A 7986-nucleotide genomic window follows, 5' to 3' on the forward strand; every position below is an offset into this window, starting at 1 on the left:
CACTGCCTCGAATCTGGCTGGTTGCTCCTGCAACCCCTCCTCCTAGAATGGAGTAGCGGGCGGGCAGACCGTGGGAGCCCTGACCACCAGTAACTCAATGTGTCCATCCTCCCTATCCCTCCCTCTCTACGCCTCTCCTCTCCCTTCATGCCGCCCCACCCTGCTTCCCTCCCACAAAGATGGCTGTGTGCTGAGGGACTGTGGGTTTTGGGGGGCCCTGGGAAATTTATCTCTGGGGTTCTGAGAACTCTCTGAAAAGGATTTGGAGGAAAAGTATGGAAAATAAATAAGCCAGTTCCCAGCTCAGCCTCTCCTGAGTGCCGCAAGTAAACAACCATCTCAGAGGCCAGCCTGGAAGCTCTGGGAGGAGAAGTTTTGGCCACCCCTCCCATGGCTACACCTGGCTCACTGGCTGCCTTCTCTAGCTCCCTCCTTCCTGCCCCCTCCTAGTCCAGCCCCTTCTCCTTGACTTTGGGAGCTTCAAAAGGCAGGAAACACACCCACCATTGGTCTGTCCTTGTGCTGCAGGACACTGGCACGCTAACGGCTGGGGCAGAGGAGCATGTGGGAGAAAAGACCTCCGGGGGTTGCAGCTCAGCTCCGTTCCATCTGAGTAAGTCTCCTAGCCCTGCCCTGCTCAGCAAGGCAGAGGGTAGTCTCTAGGTTGGTGAGTTTGACTTTAATGATGGAGAATGGTGGAGGCTTTTCCCGGTTTTGTGGCATCCGATGAAGCTTTGCATCTTAAATATTGGTGTAGAGTGGATGAACCAAAGCTAATTTTTTCCTGTCGTGTCCCTCCAAGGTGGGGCTCACATGGGAAGAAACGCACAAAAACTATACATTTACATTGTAGGGCTTCCTGGACTAACTAGAATGTCAAGGTTCTTTGCTTTTGACCAGAGTCATATCGGCTTAGGCCTCATCAGCTTAGGGCACTGGTGGTGTGAGTTCACACCAGTGGTTTCAAGAAGCTTGAACACTATGTCTATTGGGTTAGAAGCAAATTCATGATAACTTAATAACTTCAATTAATTCAGTTGGCCCACTCTAAAACCCAGCACCCTGTGAGAAGGGAAGAACAAGGGCTCTGGGGTGGGGGCAGTCCCCCGGCAGGGTTGGCAGCTGAGGGTCTCCCTCCCTGACCCAGGGAGTGGCTGAGAGGCCTTCTCATTGTATGTGGCTGTGCCAAGCTGGGTCAGCAAACTGAAACTTCTCAGATCTGGGGAGCGGGCACAGCCAGAATGCTCTGGGTGCTGCCTCCTGGTGGGAAGCCCCTTTGGCTTGCTGCTGTCAGGCTGCTTAGAGGGAACTTAGTGGGCGAACCCCATAGCTTGGGAGAGAGGCAGCCACCCACATACTCACAGGTCATCATATACATTGCATGGGCTGAAATACACACACACTCAAATATACCCCACAGCCACATTACACAGAAACATTTGTAGGCACAAATTCTTGCACACACACGGATATACAAACATGGGGACACACTTATTCTGAAAGGCAAATTATGTAATGATTAAGAACACAGAATGCCCACAGTACTGCTTAGTAGCGATGTGACCTTGGGTAAGTTACTTAACCTTTCTGAGCTTTAGTTTCCTAATCGATAAGAGGGGGGTGGTAATAGGTCATACATAATAGGGCTGTAAATGAATTAATATCTGTGACTTTAGATAATGTATCTGTACCTAGTGAGAGCTAACCTTCAGACAAAAGCTCTGTTTCATAAGAAGCCTCCATAGCTTAGATGGTTTAAAGCCCCTTCTACAGGTTGATCTGCTTTCCATTCGCCCTGTGCGTGCATGTCAGACGTTCACACATGCAGTGCTCATGCCTGTGCCTGCAAGTCCACTCAGCTACCTGAGATTTAGCCCTGGGCCTCTCTTACTCTCTTCCTTCCCTCTTCTCCCTTCTTCTCCAGCTGCCTTACCATCTGCAGGATTCTGGAAAGTGCTAAAGTGTCTGAGCCAAAGCAATGCTATCTGAGGAAATATTTTGAAAACAAACTGGGCCACCCATTGGCTGAGACAGCACTGATTTTCAGCAAAGAATTTCACAACTCTGACCATGCAGGCGGGGCTTCGGGGTGGCCCATGGCTCTTCTCTGGAGAAGGCCTGTTGCTACAGGGTTAAACATAGACATGCCTGAAGAGGCCTGAGATTAGAACCTAGAATCTGTGAGTCAGGAAGGGGTAGTGCTCCTCGCAGGGAACCTAGAACCGAAACACCCTGACCACAAAGGTCAGACACGCTGTCTTATTTTTATTCTGAAAGATGCTATTTTTCTTTTACTTTTCCTTATCCTCTTGCATCTGGTGCAGGTGCCTGGGGGTAGGGTACACAGGAAATAACGGTGATTACAACCAGCATGCACAGTATCATACTTAGCACCTTTCCTGCCTGTGCTCATTGAGTTCTTACAGGAAGCTCCTGAGGTAGGTATTGCTGTTATTACCGTTTTACAGATGGGCACGCAGAACCAGACAGGCAAAACAGTTGCCAGCTTCCCACAGCTCGTAAGTGCAAAGCTAAGTCTGAGCCCTGCAGCCCCGCTCCAGAGTCAGTAATCTTAACCCTGCCACGATACTACCTGTGTATGTATCTTTCCTGCTGTGGCTGCAGCCCAAGATGCCAATGGGACACAAGAACTTTTTTATTTTTGTTTTTTATTGCATAACTGTGGCCAGGGCATGCCACTAGTTCGGGCCAGGAAGTTCTGGGGAGGCAGGCTTCAGGCGAAGCCACAGCCCCTGTAGGTATTGCGAGTGGACGTTAGAGCCTCGCCTTCCCCAGGCTGACCTGGGCAGGGCGTTTCTGATGGTGCAGCAGCCTCTTTTGCAAGGCCATCTGCTGATTGCTGCTCCCCCTTGGCAATGACCCGGTCTCGGGAAGTGGCGTAAATGGCAGCAGAAAGGATTTAAATTAACAAGAAAGAACTGGCAGATTGGGGACTCTATCTCCCCGATGGCCATTCCAGCAAGACAGAAACCCCACCCTGGCGTAAGCACCAAGCTCTTCGAGGGACATGTCATGGCTTCTGCAGGCCCTGTGATCTTCCAGTGAATTGGATTCCCCAGCCTCTTCTTTCACCAGCCCTCACCTTGTACTAGGTGTTCCAAGTTTCAAATCGTCCTCAAGTCCCATCTGCACATGTCCTGCTCTCTGTAGCCTTTCCAGCTGCTGAGAACACTCTCTGCTTCCTTCTTTTCTTGTGGCCGGCTCCCATTCCTCCTCAGGCCTCAGCTTGGATGTCACCTTCTGGTAGCCTAGGTCAGCGGCCCTCCCTATGGCTGCCTGCTGGGAGTGATCTGTGCCTGGGCAGAGGTTGTAGCAGTCATGGTGAGTGGGAGGAGACAGCTGGCCTGGACCAGAGGCCCTGTATGGGACAGGGAGGGAATGGGAAAGTGGCCTCTCGCAGTCATTACCCTGTGGGTGCTGGGCTAGAAGCCTGAGGATGGGCCTGAAACCTCTGAGAGGCCCCTGTGAATTAGGTGGGCTGGCGGGTGGTTACACCATGGGCCCCACTACTCAACCCCACCAGCAAGTGCTTCTCAGTCCTGTCGCCTGGGTGGATGGACAAATGTTCAGCCTCTCCAGGGTTTGGCCTTGACCCCCAGGTGATGGAAGCCTTCTGTGCCTGAGTCCTTTCCCCTGAGCAGACAAAGAAGTCCAACTGGCAGGCTGCCTCCACAGGGACAGTTCCAGCTGCAGCCCTTGAGCTGTCCTCGCAGAAGTAGCAGGGCCCTGAGTGCTACATTCTCCTCCACACCACCTGGGGCGCACGCATGAGGGTGCCCCGGCCAGGGCATCACCTGTCCGGGCACTGTGTACCTGCTCATGCCTGACACTGCAGGGTGGGCTAGGGGTAGCAGAAGGCCCCTCCAGGCTAGAAGAGGAGAGGAGACCAGCGCAAATAACTACCTTGGATCCAACTGTGATGAGCCCACAAAGGTGGACATGAGGAAAGACTTGGGAAAGGCTTCATGGGCAGGTGGATATTCCAGTGCAAGAGGGAACCTAGGCAAAAGCACGGGGATGGGAAAGTTTGGATCAAATGCAGAGATGGTGAGGAGTCCAATTAGAAAGAACTGTAATTTATAGGATGCACAGAGAGAGAGATGAGGCAGGAAGGAGTTGTGGTTACATATGCAGGCTCTAGAATCAGGCTGCCTGCATGGAAACATTGCTCCCCACTTACTGACTGTGCTACCGTGACCAAGGTGTTTAACCTCTCTGTGCCTCACTTTTCTTATCTGTAAAATGGAGATACTAATAGTACCCATCACATGGGGTTGATAGGAGAATAAAATGTGTTTCTATACAAGTGTTTAAAGCAGCGCCTTGTACACAGTGAGCATCAAGAAGAGTGAGTAAGTAAATTGAGGTCAGATTGTAAAGGCCCTTGAATGTCGTACTTTCCATTTGCTAAGCACCTACTATGTGCCAAGTACTTTACAGACATTCTCACTAAGCCCCACACAACCCAGCAAGATTGTTAGCAATGCATCTCTTTTACAGATGAGGAAACTGAGGCTCAGAGAGGCAGAGCAACCCACCTAAGGTCACTCAGCCAAGAGGACTCAGAGGCAGTAATAAAACCCAGGTCTGTCTGGAACTTAGGTCTTCCCCCAATGTAGAGATTGGACATGACAGAAGCAGCATGGGGATGTGCCCTGGGCTGGGGTCACAATGAGAAGCAGAGCATGAATGCTGTAGCCATGGTTCCCTGGGACAGGGAGGCAGGAGGTAACAGAAGGAGAGGTGCTGGGCAAGCCTGGAGGGCAAGGAGACGGGAGGCTCTGAGGCCACAGCACACAGCTCACCATTCATAGCCCAGGGGCAAGCCACTGAGTCATTTTGGGAAAACATGACATCACTGAATCTCGCTGTCTGCTGCTTACCTGCCAGTCTGCCCTCTGTAGTTCTGTTGATGACTTGGTGCCCAAAGTCCTGCAAGGGCACACCCCAGGTGACAGGGCCAGATCTGCTCCCCGGCTTCCTGTCCTGGGTTCTCCTCCCCAACTGCTGTCTCCCACTTTCCCTCCTCTCCCCTCCCCGCCCAACCTGGGGCCCCCCACCCCACCCCCATACATAAACCCTGCTGAGGCAAGAGCTTCTGGTAGTGGTGATGAGCATAGAGATCTTCCAAAAGGGCCTCCATGCCAGGCCTCTGATTGGAATTCTGAATGGGGAGGGGACAGCTCAGGAGCCTGTGTCGAGCTTTGAGAATGATGCCTGCTATTCTCTTGGAATCATTTTTAAAAAAGAAAGCCTGTTTGGACTGTGTACCGAGTACTAGGCCAGGTCCCAGAGGCCTCTGCCTTTCTAGAAGGTACTGTTTAGTATCTGAGAGCTCTTTATGTACTAAGCAACCACAGGCTGAGTGATTTATTTGCATCAATCTGATGGCATGAGGTAGCCCCATTTTCCAGATGCCAACACTGAGGCCCAGAGAGGTTAGGTGACTTTTCCAAGGTCACACAGCCTTTGAATTCAAACCCTTGGCTGTTCAACGCCAGACATACCTATGCTCTTAACCACTCCATCATCCAGTAGAAATGAAACTACCCGAGACTTACAGGAGGTGCAGTGTACTGAACCTGTGCCTGCCAGATGGTGTGCTGCAGACGGGAACTGCCAGGAAGTTTTCATCTTAGAGTGTGGGTCACTTACCAGAACTTTTGGAGACTGTGGTTCCATTAAGAGGTGGCAGAGAGAGCTCAGTTCCTTGGCCATGCAAATCCAGCTCTTATGGCCTTTTGGAGTGAGACTCTCCCCTATGGAAGGAACACAGAGGCTCAGGGGGGGTACCTGTCCTGCTTTTGGTGGGCCAGACTTGGAAAAAGGAGTGTGAGTCAAGCGAGGGGCTGAGTGCCAGCTTCCTCAGCCCAGTTTGTTGGCACAGGATGCCAGGCTGCCGCAGCTACTGCAGCAGCCCAGAGAAGGGCCCAGTGACCAGCCCTACACTGAGTCTCTGGGCATGATTTTCTCCATATTTCAGGTGAGGATACTGAGGCTTACTTAGGTTTTCTGGCTCTCTTGAACTCCCTGGGCCGGAAAGGGGAGAAACTGAGACTCAAGTCTTTCTGCAGAGAGACAGGAGTTAGCCTGCCCTCTGACCTCTAGCAGTGCAGGCTGGCTCTGTTTTCAAGCTTGCATTTCTGATTCAGTCTACTGTCATGGGTCCCTGTTTTCCATGGCAAGTGACCCTCTGGGGTGAGAGAAAAACTGATTCCCATTGGGCCATGAGTCATCATTTTTCGAGGAGCAGTTCTGATGTCATAGGGGCCCTACCCAGGCTTCAGTTGGGGGTTGGAGGACAGGTTTCTTCTCCACCCCACCTCCTCCTGCTTGAGTGCCAATGCCACCCTGGTCCTGGAAGGGCCTGGAAACAAAGGGCCTCCATGAGATGCCTGGCCTCTGTGATTACCCAGCATGTGACCGATCACCTTGCTCTCAGTGGACAGGTGCCGGACTCCCAGAGGTCTGCGGGGTCTGCAGCCTTCGTGGGTCCCTCATACCCTTTAATGCCCAGGCTCACGTGGTTAGCGTGATTCCAGTTGCCCTCCCCAGAATATCTAGGAATAACCCAGGATTCCACGGTCTGCAGGGCAGCTCCCCCTGACACTGCCCGGCTTAGCCCACATGTCCCCTCGGGCTTCAGGGATCGCTGTTTCTCCCTCCACAGGAGGGTGGGGACCCAAACCAGTTACTGCCCCCCTCATCAGTCTCAGGCCCAGTCACCACAGTAATAATTTCTGTAGAGTTGTTGCTTTTCTCGCAGAGAAAGTAGACAGTTAAATTTGGCTGTGTGGTTATTTTTGCTTTTCATTGCCCCTAAATTTTCCTTTCTGGCTTTGCCTCTGCTTAAATTCAGAGGCCTATTAAAATGACTTGTCCAAAATGAGAGAGTCTCACCTCAAAAGAACTTCGCTTCTACTTCTACAGGTAGGAAACTGGTACCTGCTTTTATTTTATTAGTTCGATTAAGTTTTGTAAAATAAGTAATGCATACCCATGGTATAAAATTAGAACGGCACAAAAGGTATATGGTAAAATCTCTTTCTCACACCTGCCCCAGACACCCAGGTCTCTCCACAAAGGCAACTAGCGTTATTAGTTTTTTGTATTTAAGCTGCTTTTAAATTGTCCAGTTTTAAAACAACTAAAATCATACTTACTGAGCTTCCTGTTTTACCACTCGTCAAACTGAGGCACAACTGGAAAACAGCGACATAGGAAATGACACAGGCTCTCTGCAGAGTCTAGCTCTGCCCAGGACGGTTAGTGTAACTACTGCTGGGTCATGGCTGAGTGGGCACTCTCCCCAGATACTCTCATCCCAGCCCCCACCCTCAGCAGTCACCTTTGACTCCACCCACATGACAAAGAGGACACAACCAGGGCCCCCACATCCTTCCTGCCCTGTAGTCCCAGCAGGCTCCTCAGCTACCATGGGTAGCATTCTCCAGGCTCCTGGTTAACTGTGCTCCTGACTGCTCCTTCATTTCCCCCTCTTGTCTGGCTGGGCAGGTGCCTACATCTGGGAACTGTGGTGTCAGCCTGGCCACGGTGATCTGACCAGACGATACTGCCTCTTGGCCAGACTTCGTATTCAGGGTCCGCTCAGTGTGGGGCCTCACACAGGCAGAGGTCTGCCCTTCGTTCCCACCCCAGAGTGTGACCAGAGGCCTCCTCTGCTCCCCTCCTCTTTCTTCCTCCTCCCTTCCTCCCCTCCCCACCTCTCCTTGCTTCTCTTCCTTCCTGCATCCTTCCCTCCTTCCTTCTTTCTTTATAAATTTGGTGCTGTACATACGGCAAACGTTAACTCTGGTACAAAGTGGAAAGTGATAAGAATGGCCCAAGGTAGAAAAACAAATAGTACCAGGAGAACAATGTGCTTGAGATTTGAGGTCAGCAGACCCTGCACTTCAAGTCCCAGCTTGCATCTCTAGCTGGGTGACCTTGGGCAGGTGGCTTAGC

At 51.6% G+C, this 7986-nt stretch overlaps 1 protein-coding gene and 1 long non-coding RNA gene across 7 annotated transcripts in view; one reads left to right on the plus strand and one right to left on the minus strand.

Moving 5' to 3' along the window:
* The window catches only part of CHST3 (carbohydrate sulfotransferase 3), a 37237-nt gene that overhangs the window by 3775 nt on the left and 25476 nt on the right, over positions 1-7986 (plus strand). Inside the window, exon 2 of one of the 4 annotated variants that reach the window (XM_011355191.2) lies at positions 529-613. The exons of the other annotated variants lie outside the window; for them this stretch is intronic. The gene's annotated coding sequence lies outside the window, so the exon portion shown is untranslated. The remainder of the gene's footprint in view (positions 1-528; positions 614-7986) is intronic. 4 annotated transcript variants of the gene reach the window in all.
* LOC111736492 lies at positions 868-7885 on the minus strand. Of its 3 annotated transcripts, XR_002779189.1 has the most exons (4): positions 7185-7885; positions 5677-6388; positions 3925-4020; positions 868-3379 (listed from the first exon to the last, which is right to left on the minus strand). It is a non-coding gene; the product is annotated as an uncharacterized LOC111736492 (long non-coding RNA). The 3 variants fall into 3 exon arrangements; XR_002779190.1 differs by lacking the exon at positions 5677-6388; XR_002779188.1 differs by having other exon boundaries at positions 3925-6388.

Source organism: Pteropus vampyrus, unplaced genomic scaffold (genome assembly GCF_000151845.1).
Source record: "Pteropus vampyrus isolate Shadow unplaced genomic scaffold, Pvam_2.0 Scaffold20, whole genome shotgun sequence".
Lineage (NCBI taxonomy): Eukaryota > Metazoa > Chordata > Mammalia > Chiroptera > Pteropodidae > Pteropus > Pteropus vampyrus.